We start from the raw sequence: 12,282 nt of genomic DNA on the forward strand, positions 1-12,282 counted from the left end.
CCACCTTGAGATGGTTTAATAGTGTTACATTCTGAGGCCTGATTGCTTCAGGTGGGTGATGTATGGTTATTTCCAATGTTCCTCTTCTCGAAGATGGTGCTCCTGGGAAGGATAAACAGGACTAGGAAATAAATTTTTTTTAAAGCAGTTTCTTTTAAGTTACAGTTTATCCTCTGGAAGTATTGCTTTAGAGGAATAAATAGGGTGCAAAATAGGATCCACATGCATGTTCGGTATTAGCAAATGACCCCAAAGTAGTCTGGTAGATTAAAGCATGCCTCTGGAATTGGCTTTGAATTGCGGCTTTGACATTCATTAGCTGTGTGATTCTGGCCAAGTTAGTTAACCTCTCTGTGCCTTAAAAGGTCTACCTCATACGGGTTTTGTGAGAATTAAGTGAGTTCATAATCACTGAAGTGGTCGATCTGGTACGTGTTTAGCGTATGCTGGAAGTGGTCCTGAGCATTCCTGCCTTCAAGCGAGTGCTCAGAAAGTGCTGTGTGGTCGAACCTGAAACTAAGGTAGCATCATGTGTCAACTATACTCAGATAAAATAAAAATAGTTTAGCAAGCGCTGTGGTTGTGATTGTCATTAGCACCGAGCCTAGCTATTTGCTGTTATGTCGTGCCAGGGGCCGCCAAGCTTCACGTCTGTCAGCGGCTGCTCGGCTTCGGAACCCCAGAAACATGTGCAGTGGCCGTGGAAGTGGTGATGATCCCATACGTGAAGGCCTAGGCTGATTCCCGGAACCTCTGCGTGTTTCCCAAATGCTACACGTTAGATAAATTTCCCTTTGTTTCCTTGGTATATAATGTATTCCCTATTTCCAAAAAGGATTCAAAGTGTTGATTAGGGGCCTCAGTCCTCCAGCTGCGTTGGCATTTCCTGGTGGGCCGTTTCACAGTTGCGTACAGAGACCTCATTGTTCTCTGCCACCAAATGTGACACAGTCCTTTTCTTGTTGGAGGTGAATCTGTGGCGGGTTTGCTGAGTGGGGGCATTTCTGCTGAAATATCTCATGCGGGGTCTAAGGGATCCTCTTTGGCTCTGCATAGACTGTAGTTGCACTGACGTTGGAGGGTTCAGGGACCAAAGCCACCTCCCATCCCACCAGGCCTGTCAGTATTTCCTTAGTACTCGCTCTGTGCAAGGGAGAAAATACTCGTCTACTTTCAGAAGATCTATTTCCAAATCAGAAAGCATCACATGTCATATTTTCCCCATGCCAGACACCAGAATAGATCCAGTGGAAAGTTCCGGAGTATTGTGTGGAAAAACACAACACAACAAAATATAAAATAGTGACTTTCTCTCAGCCTCACCTGGTAGAAAATATCCAAGTGTATCAGAGTACCAAGACTAGGGCAGCCCGAGAAAGGGGAAAGAAACAGGCTGCCCGCGCCCCCTTATTCTTAGAGGCTGTATGGAGACAGGCCACAGGGCTGCCCTCCATCCTTTGCGCCTTGGTTTGTGGTTTCTGTCAGCTTTACACCTGCTGGCAGACCCTGCCCACCATTCTGCCCTCTGTCTCCGCCCCAGTTCCCGAGGAATCCTGTGGTTTTGGATTCCTTCTCCAGTCAACCTAAACCTTCTTAGGCTCTGTCCCTCTGCTGTCTCATTCTCGGAGAGCAGAGAAATAGTGTTTCTCACGTTAGCTGCCTCGAGGTCACCTTAATTCCAGGGTAGGCACGTGTGTGCCTCTGTGCATGTGTAGGAGTTGGGAGAGGTAAGGGTCGATATAGATTTAGGGAAGAATGTGAGTAACTCTTAGGCTATTTCTAATCAATCTATGCACCTTAGCTATTAGTGTTGTTGTTCCTCTGAGTAAGCTAGGACCGTGAATGTTGAGTCGATCTATTCCTTTCTTTCTATGTACCTATCCGTCCATCCAGCCATCATAGAACACGGTTTCTCTGTTCCTCGAGTGATGGACCAATTTGATTATTTTCAGGAAGAAATATTTAAAGAGAGGCAGATGAAGTCCAAGTATGCCAGCCTGATTGGGTTAAAACAAATCACTACCAGAATAGGGAAACAGGAAGGAGAGGGAGAGCTAGATCTTTATTTTATTGATTTATTTTTAAAGCTTTATAAATGATAGCATCATGTATCAGGTATCTTGACAAAGAAAAATAAACCCACCCCGGCAGTATGTGGGGACACGCTCTTGGTCTGTATCTCAGTGCTGACCCTACTCTAACCTCTTTAGAAGCCATGAAGCCAGGGCTCCTGGTCTTGCTTTCCCCCGTTTTTTCTCCTGATCAAGGGTAGATTTTTCTCATCATCAGACCCACCCAGGGGCAGCTTCTGTAACTACTGCGAGGCCCAATGTCAAGGACCGTCTAGTTTCCATTGCTCTGGCAAGGAATTCAAGAGACCTGCCACATTATGTACATTAAAATCAGAACTGTTCTAGGGAATCCAGGGCACAGAGAGCAGGCAACGTTGTACTGGATTACCCCCGGCCACCACAGTGGAGGTGAGGAGAAAGGGTACCTGTCAGGTGTCTTTTCAGCATGGAGTCCTCTCCTGGTAATGGGAGGCCAACATCCGTGTGGCATTATTTACAGGTATTGATAATTTCTTTGCTGCCTCACTCATGTTGCTCTGACAGTTGGCTTGTGATATGGATATGATTTTATACCTGTACATTACCTTTTGTTGTTTACAGCAGCTAGATCAACTCATTTAATTGCAAACTATGTTTAGTCATACAGTTAAGTGGAGAGGGACAGAATGCAAATAATGAAACAACGAAGATACATGGGAGCAGGATTTAGGGAGAAATAATGGGAAGAGGACTGGGCTAGGAGTCCCAAGGTTTGGATCTGAGTCCAAGTTCCCATGTCTCAGGGCTGGTCCAAGGATATCTGAGGCTCTGTCCATGCTTGTTCATTCTCTGTGGTCCCCATGTGCCTTCTGTCTTCTCTCATCCAGCTACATGTTGACCCTCTTCTTTTGATTCCTTATAATTTTTCTAGGTCAGGGAGCAGGGTCACCTCTTTCTTTCCTCCTCTCTTCCTCTTCCCTTCCCTTCCCTCCCTCCCTTCCTTCCTGTTCTTGTTATCCTTTATCAAGCTGCCCAAACAGGGGAAGGGGATGTGAACTAGCATTTATTGAAGGTCTCTGTTTGCCAGGAACTTGACCTGTATCATATCACTGAATCCTTGAAACAATGCTGAGTGATTGGACTGGTTGTTTTCATATTTTTATTATTTCGAGGAGGAGGAAACGGAACCTAAGCGATGTTGAATACCTTGGCCAAGGTCACATGGTTGATGTTGGCAAATCTACATCTAGCTAAGTCCAGAACTCTTTGATCTTCTCAATGCAGAGCACTGCCTCCCCTTGAGACTGTCTTGCCTCTTGGGGTTTCCATTGCTTTAAGAGTGGATCATGTTCCAGTTTTGATGAGTAGAATCTTGGTGTCTCATCCAGGGCTCTTCTGTCTTCACTCTTCCTAATTCCACACTAAGGTAGACAGTTCTGATTTTTTTCAGCCTCATCAAAGTACTTACTTTGGGGTCCCCTTCATCTGTGGAGATCAGGATTCTTAACCTTTCACAAGTCATAGAGGTAGAGAATCTGATGAGTTATCCTTATGAATTTTCACGTGTGCGTGTGCGCACACACACATACACTCCACACTTTTGCATAATAATTATGGGGATTCAGAGAACCCCAGACGCCTAACTGTTAAAGGTTGTTGGATCAGGAAGATTACTTTTCACCGATCAGGGGCTGGGAAAATGTCCAGTTTCTCTCTGTCCTGGGTAGGAGAGTAATTCTTTTCCAGCACCCTGCAACGGCATGGTGTCATCCCAGGTGAGATTTTTTTCCAGATCAGTGTTTGCACGTGCTCTGCACGTTTGCTGGCCTCCTTGGACTGGCGAGCTCAGTGGGGCCATACACGGGAGATGATCAATATGTCTGGGGTCTCTATCCGGGCCTCCTTTCTCCCCCTGAATTATTGGCGTAATTCCTGCTTTCTCTGCTTCCCAGGGTGAAGGTAAACTGGGATAAAATATACGAGCACTTTGAAAGTAAAGCTCTGTGTCAGTGTGTCACTGAAGAAAACACTCTGGGCTTGGCCATTTCTTGCATAGCCTTCTATTCCCGCGATTCTGCTGGAATCATCTTGATTCAAAACAGCTGTAGCTGACATTTCTCAAACTTTCTGAAGGAAGGGAATATTTGGTATGCCACCTGAGGCCTCGCTAAGGACCAGCAGCCTGCTGGTGTACTTCCCAGCTGCTCAAGCCCTTCATTTGAAATGCACTCTGAGGCTTAAATTGGACAGACCCTTGCATTTTGCATTTTTTTTTTCCCCTTTCTGAGAGCTACCCAGCGCTGCTGGCAAATTTATAGCTGGCTGGTTTGGTTAATTAGGGAAAAAGTCTGATGCATGGAGATTATGTAAGCCACAAATACTGTAAAGTAAGCATGTTTTGAGGTTCATAGTCAACCCAGGGAGACATGACACCTGTCCTTAAAATGCCCGACACGGTGATTTTGTGTTATGGATTCGAAGTTGGGGGATGTGTTGCGGTAGTCTCCCTGCTGTTCGATTAGGCAGAGACACGATGCTGCTGAAGCCCTAACATGATCTTATTACAGGAGTGGCTCCAGTGTCTTCCATAGACCGAGCAATTCTGATTCATTGTCTCGTCATGATGCAAAAGCCACTTGCAACTTTAATGTGGTCTTTGCTGCCTGTTGGAGCCCTTTTTAGGACTAATCATTTGACTTTGCACTAATGAGATTAAACCCAGCAGGGGCAGATATTTTCCTTTTTAATTTTCATTCCTGTTATTTAATTGGCATTACACACACATAATGAGACCAGGAAAAAAAAAACAAAAACCCAACAACACCCCATAGCAATCTGTTCAATACAAATAATTCAGACAGATGCAGCCAGATGTATCCATGGTGACCTCCTTGACTGTCACTACCTGCACAGTAAGGAAGATGGCCCGGAACACTTAACTCCCTGGTTATTGAATGTGTCTGTCGGAGAGGCCCTTCCTCCCCTCCTCCTTCCACAGGAAAAGGCAGTTAGCCCAATCCGTGTGTTTCTCCGGATTGAGAGTTGTCTGCTCAGCATCTGTGTGAGTGATATAGCCTGGGGTTCGGAGTGGGTGCTGGTCCCTGGTGTTAGTGCAGGCTCACCGCCATGTGGTTCCAGCAGTGTAGACAAAGACATCATCCAGCTGTTCCCAAGGCTCCATCATATAGTATTCTTACTGGAGGGGAAATACTGAACCACACTGGTGGTGAGGCCATCACAACAATTAACAGGCAGAAACTCTTCCATTTTGTGCACCAGGTTTCTGTATCAGAACCAGCCTTCTCTTCTGAAAAAAAGGTATTGTCTTTTGGAGTCCAATAGGAAGAGGTCCTATTGGCTCATGGTGGTTTTAATCTTTCTGGTACCTTTCCCTGGATTCAGGATTCCAGGATCAGCCTCTTGATCCAGTGGGGTCCAGCAGAACACCATCACATGGTGGTGACGTGGGACTTCCTTCAATGCACCATAAGCACCTCCTTTCTTCCCACCAGGGACCATTACTGTAAACTCCACATCCCATGGAACAAATTAGGTGATCCTAAAATGTGTTTTGGAACTTTCCTTTGTGGACACAGCACCTGAAACATAAAAGTTTCCGTGCCTGTAATAGACACGGACATTAACGTGATAGCGTCTGTGTTCCCACTGCAGGAATGGTGTAAAGGAAGGAAACCTTCCTCTGTTTCATTATGCTCCGTCCTCTCTTTGTGATTTTCCCTACTGGACGCTGGTTCTCTTCCACTGTTCCCTTTCCCATGAAATGTACCTGCTGCCTGGTGAGAGGGAAACTAGGAGGCACCTTTCACTCTCCCTCCCTTTTGTCAGTGCATTTGCTTGTGTGGCTTGGGCTCTGGTTCTTGTCTGCCAAGATGCCACCATCTCTTGCAATTGCCTCTTCTGTTAACAGTCACCTCTTTGCTGTCTTCATTTCATTCTTAGACGAAAGGAGAATGATCAGCATCCCTCCCTGCTCTGTACTGTCTGTCCTTCGACAGACACTCCAGCCTCGCCTTATTCTTTGTTCTGTCTGCTCTAGCCCCTTCCTTTCAGTTCCTTAGTGCCTCTTCCTTCCGGACGAGGACTCCGCCTGCTTCAGACCTTACCTGGAACGTCCTTTCCTCTCCCCTGACTCACCTTCGTCTTGCCGGCAGTGTCAGTGGCCGCTTCTCCAGAGCTGGCTCTCCAGGTCCTTTGTCATTCCGGCTTCTGCGAGGGTGGTCCCTTCCCACTCAGCACGTGCTGTCAACTTCCATCCGTAAAGTGACCCCGATCTTCTCTTTTCTCAATGAGAAGATCTGTTGTTTTTGTTGTTGTTGTTTTTCCGAACAAGAATAAGTTAACCTGAAGAGAGAGAGTTGAAATAGCCAAGAGCCTGGTTATGATATTTACTGTCGGCCTCTACGCCATGCTCACAATCACATTATATAAAACGGTGTGAATGCACAGACATGCTTTTTCCTACTTCCACAGTGTCTGAGGTCTTCGTCTTCATCTTTGACATCGTGTCTCCATCATCGCGAAAGCCACCTTCTGAATTCTCTAATGTGGTTTCGTGAGGCCTGTCACCTTCACTTCTAAGTTGTGTGAGATACAGCACTTTTTGAATCATGCATGATGCTGTCACTGGAAATTCATCCTGAGCCACCAGAACCCATTTGTGTAACATTAGGACCGTTTTTTTTTTTTCTTCCATTTGTCCCAAGAGTATGTATTTCTGATTGCCACACTCTAGCCACTCACTGCATTGCTTTTAAAGTGATCTTTAAAAGGCTTGTTTACAATGACATCCAACATTTGCAATTGTTAGGTCATCCCTCAGGGACAATTACTAAATCTTCGTTAAATTCCATTCCTTCTTTATTGCCAATTATGTCCGTTCTAGGTTAATTTGCTGAAAGACAATTCAGTGAACGACCAATTTGCTTAATTTACCTGTTTCTTTTCACTATTTAATTTTAGCCCACAGGCTTTTGTTTTCTCTGCCTAACGTTGTTGTCAGGAATGTGAAATTGGTCTCTGCCTCAGTTCCTTCCACTTGGACTGCATGCTGTTTGGCTGCTTAACAATCCACCCTCCCCTCCCCAATTTCTTTTTTCTAATAGAACATTTTCTTTAGGTATGCACCCCTCCCTCACAGCCATGGGACCCTGGAAAATCTGACCCCATCTTTGTTTTAAGCATTTTAACGTAGGTGAGGCCAGAGGCAGATGAAGAGAGAAAAGCCAGAGTTTTAGAGTTTTGTTAGACTGTAGGCCCCTGGGGGGAACAGAGTATGCTACTCAGGGACACTTAGGGGCAGCATCGAGGGCCTTCATGACGCAGCGTGAGGGAGCAGAGCAGTGGGCAGACACGTGGAAGGTGGTTTCGGTGGGAAGGAATGGGAAAGTCAGGGATAGGCGATTTTAGGATTGGATACCCAACTTTGAAAGTGGCGTCCCCACGGAGTTCATGTTCACTGTGATGTTAGAGTATATGGTTTGGGGTTATCTTAAGTTTCCAGATGTTTTTGGGTGAGTCCAGGTTTATTTGGGAACAGTTAGTAGACATTCTGTAGATGTTAAGGCATTGATTTACAGAAATTAGAAGAATGTCTGATATAATCCCCACTTCGCAGGTGAGTCTCGACGAGTCTAAGCCATCTATGGATTGTGGGATTTCCCTGGTGATATATGACGTATGTTTGCCTAATCCCGTCTTGGGCTGAGAAGGACTCAGAGAGTCCTGGCCATCCGAGGCTACGCAGGGTCGTGGACTTCACACCGGATGCCACAATGGAATATCGAGACCCAGATGAGGCAGATTACATTGTAACAGAGGCCAGCGCGGACAAAGAGTATTCATGGACATGTTGCCCCATTCCTCCTGATGCCCGCAGATCATCCACGGACCGTAAATCACCCTCAGGGAGGAAAGAAGAAGAAGAAGAGGTGAGAGAAGGTAAGAATTATCCAAAGGAGTCTGAGTGTGGTGGGGGATGGGGGTAAACCTCTGGGATGGGCTCAGTTTACTTGACGTATTCAGCGTTCTACCACGAGGGTCTGAGAGCTAAGCTGAGATGTTCAGAAAAGAAAGAAGCTAGACTACCGCATTCATCCCTGCTCTGTAGCAAATATTCTATCTTGACATCTTTAAACGGCCTTTTATGCGGAAGTTCATAGCCACATTTCTCCTCTGTAAGTTTGGTGTTTCCTTTGGCTTTACCTATACTCTGTCCTGCTCACTGTTCCTTTAGTAACCCTCATTGGTGTTGTCGAAACTATAGGGGTCTAAGCCGACAGCGAATTGTGTTACACTGGATCTACTGTCTTGGCTGTAGTTAGTGGAAATTGACTAAAGGTGGCCTTGTCAAATTATTTATATTGGCTCATTTGACATAACAGAAATGCCAATGCAAAATTCTTTAATTTTTCTAGACTAAAGGCCACAGTATTTCAAGCCCTAGGGGGGTGTCAGAGATGGTCTGTCAGTCACCCTGCAGGTATGAATGCTTGCAAGCCTTTCCCCCCTCTCTCTCTACCTTTCTCCCACTCTCCTTCCCTCCCTCTCTGAAATACCTAAGTATTATGTGATAGTACTCCTCAGACTAAGTCCTGCTTTTCACATTTTTACATACTTAAAAATTTTCATTATATATTTAAATGTTCCAAAGGATGTAATTTCCATTGTTTGGTAAATATTGACACCTTAAAAGAAGCTTTTAGATGACTCTTTTAAAAGTGTTCAACATGTAGGAATTCCATAGTAATTTGATTCCTGCTATAATCTTTTTAAAAAATTCATGAAGAATCTTTTCCATAACAGTGGGAAATCTTCATCATTTCTTTCTGTGTTAGCAATTGTCTTTCTATTGGTCTTCCTTCACAGAAATGTATTCTAACATAATATATTGTTATGTTTGAAAGTCTTTCACCTCACCCTACTTTTCTAACACAAAAAATAGCTATATACATTTAAATTTTAAAAATTTCTTACCGCCTTAAGGCTTTAAAGTGTGAATATGTTTCTTCTAGATGCACTTATTATTATAATTATTCATACTCAGTGGGTCAGAAAGCACGCATTTATTACAAATGATGACAAAATACACACAATTTTGCCAATATATACAAAAGTAAAATTATTATTGAAAATGCATTTATTGGGAGATGGTTAGGATGACTTTGGCTTCAAAGAGCATTCATCTTGTCTCTTTGTTCAGCTACCCAGTTTGGCCCCTTGGGAAAATGGATGGAAGTAAGACTGGCCAGGTATTGTGGAAGGGGCAAGGAGCGATATGACTCAGGTGCTCTGTCTCAAGCAAACCAGTGTTAGGGACATGTGCATAGAGAAGTTGAGGATCTATAACCAGCCTCACCCTCCTCAGGGCATCCTTAGGGGTGTCCATAACCTACTTCGAAGACCAGTGTCTTTCAGGATGGGAAACGTGGCAGGGATGGATTTCAGCAAAATATCACCCCCACTTCAGGCTCCCGTTTTTGAGAAAGAGGGGTACCAGAGCAAGCCTTAGTCTACTTTGCAGACCGGAATGCCTACCGTGGCAGCCAGGCATGAAGTAAAATGATGATTCTGCATGGCTGTAAAGAGTAAACTCCTATATTTTTTACATGGTAAATATCTGAAAAGCAAGTTAAACATGATAGATGACCATTTCTTGGAGTAGAACCAACATTCTCAGGTGCTAGGGAATTAGCATAGCTCAGTGAATGCTAAACCTGAACTTATTTTTAGAAATCTATAGAGATTTATTTGTTCTGATACAAAGCAACAGCATTATTACGAAGGGTGAAATAACCCCAGAAATTAGAAGACATTCTGAGGTCCAAATCAACAAAATATCAGAGCAAATATCAAAGGGAACTCTGAAACGATTTATCATAATAGGCTGGAATACCTTTGGGGAAGGTTTCTTCCCCCCCAGGTTAGCCGATATACAAGCCAAGTGGATATGTCAAATGTAAGACAAATAATGGTCTTAATAGAATTGCACAACCGAATTGCTTTGATGGAATTGGTTCAAGGGAAAGCAAGAGAAGGAACACATTCGTACAGGGTGAAGAATTGTCTCGGAATACATTGTCTTGTGAAATTTGGCTTTCCAAATGGGCTCAATTTAATTTTAAGAATAGCCCTTTGAATTGAAAATAAGCCCTCAGAACCCGAAGAGGAATAATAATAGCACCGGGTTGAGCTGCAGTCAGTCTGGGGCTTTCCTGAGGTTTCCTGGCAAGCTTGGTTTGACCTGACCTTTCCGAGTTCCCTCGACAGGTCTGATGTTCCTACTTGTGACTTTGACAGTGCGCATGCCGGACCACTGTGCCAGACCTCTTTTGCCATGTCCCAATCACAGGACACACTCCTTGGTAACTTTGCTATTGGGCAAACAGTCACACAATAGCAAAGATCACCAGTGACCTTTTACTTTCACCTTGGTCTTTTGGCAGGTGTGATATACTATTTTAATATTAGAAAGTGCTATAGAGTGTGAGGTTCTGGACACTTCAGCGAAATTTTTTGTGGGCAAGTGCAAGGGTTTTTCCTCCCTCTGCTTTTATTTATGTTCTGGCTTTCTGATGATGCACCTTTATGGAGGAGATGTAAATATCTTTTTCTGTTAATTTATTTTCTGGTATCTCTGGTGGCAGTGATTTTATTTTATTTTTTATTTTTTTATTTTTTGGTTCTGCCTCTAAGGAAGATAATTGTTTTGAGACTGTTATTTTCTATCCTTGGGGGTCTCTGGTAATTGAAAATGATGTCATTAACTACTTGGAAGGAGAAATAGGTCATTATTTACAGTTAACGGGATATACTTTAAAAAGTATCGTAATTCTATACAATAATTCTATGCAGTTTTTAAACCAATATTATATGAAAATATTTTAAAATTCACAAGTTAAGTAAGGGAAAATGGGTTATGTGTTCCTCATATTGTTGTATCTTACAGAATCTGGTCTCATTTTTTGGCAACACCGTAAATATTAGATGAAAATCTCATTGATCCAAATAGTATTTACCGTGTGATTCCGTGATTATTCTTGGCACATGCATGACGTGTATATAGTATCATCATATTTATACTCAAAGTCATGGTGAAAGTCGTAGATCGATGACCTGAACTACTCCCCTCAAAATTTTGGATCACCTTGAGCAGTAGTTGTGAGGACACATCCATTGCTCTTGTGCTAGGCACAGATCCCCACCTCCAGACACACCGAAAACCTCACGGGAACGGGGAGGGGGTGGTGAGGATGCGACAGCTTCATATTTAGCAAAATGCTGACTTGGGATTAGATGACCTTTCCTATAAATCAGAAGGAAAGCTGTCCGCTGTGCTCTTTCTCATTTGCAGCCATACAGGCAGCAGGAAAATGAGGCAAAACATTCTTTGAAGCAAAACATTACGTCCGATGCAATTCGTGCTCACCGTTGTCTCTCTCCTCCTAGAAGCTATTAGTGAACATAAATCAGGGGACGCCCCGCTACGTCCTGCTCCTGCACGGGCCCTTCCTATTAGTAGCATCTTTATTTTCCTACCTGAAGTACTCTTGCCCTTCCCAGGGACAGGAGGGGGATAAGGGGAGCTTCTGCTGAGCGGTCTTTCTTGAACAACAACGACAAAAAGAAATGTTTTTGCAATGCTAAAAACAGAAAGTGTTTGGGTCACATCGTTCCAGAGGATGGTAGTGAGATGCTTTTAAACTTTTCGGAACGGCAGCGCGGCAGCACTCTGCTGTTCCCAGGAACTCTGTGTATTGGTTTGGAGCCTTGGGAGCCTTCCCCATACCCTCCGGAAGTCACACCAGTCCTGGCCATCGTTTTAGACGCCCAGAAAAAATATCAGCAATCCCAATGGCCACATGAGAAATGCCCCAACTGTTAGATTACCTTCTTCATTCTCTGGGGGGAAGAAAAAGTTCTATGATTGAGTGCTTGTTTTCCTGTGGCTCCCCATCCCCCATCTTTCCAAGCTTCTTTCTGCTGACGTCATACTTACTGCTGCTTCTCCACCAGTCAGATCATCCTCTTTTCCAGGTGGTTCACTTGTCATGCTCTTCTGCACCCTAGGCCCTGCTCACACCCCCCTTTCTGCCCCTCTTATGCCCTCAGCTGTCCAGCTTTCATGCTCTCCACCCACTGCAGTGAGTGCCCAGGGCTGGTATTTTTCTTTCCAGCCCACTAACTGTAATGCTCGCTGTCTTCGCCAGCATGA

General features: G+C 44.2%; 1 long non-coding RNA gene across 4 annotated transcripts in view; it reads left to right on the top strand.

The window, feature by feature from the left end:
* Positions 1-12,282, top strand: part of LOC123790434 (uncharacterized) — a 347,714-nt gene that overhangs the window by 153,756 nt on the left and 181,676 nt on the right. For all 4 annotated transcript variants that reach the window (XR_006779089.2, XR_006779088.2, XR_015724598.1 and 1 more), the window contains one exon: positions 7,687-7,999. This is a non-coding gene — a long non-coding RNA (uncharacterized LOC123790434). The remainder of the gene's footprint in view (positions 1-7,686; positions 8,000-12,282) is intronic.

Source organism: Ursus americanus, chromosome 5 (genome assembly GCF_024610735.1).
Source record: "Ursus americanus isolate L20-20 chromosome 5, mUrsAme1.1.p, whole genome shotgun sequence".
Classification (NCBI taxonomy): domain Eukaryota; kingdom Metazoa; phylum Chordata; class Mammalia; order Carnivora; family Ursidae; genus Ursus; species Ursus americanus.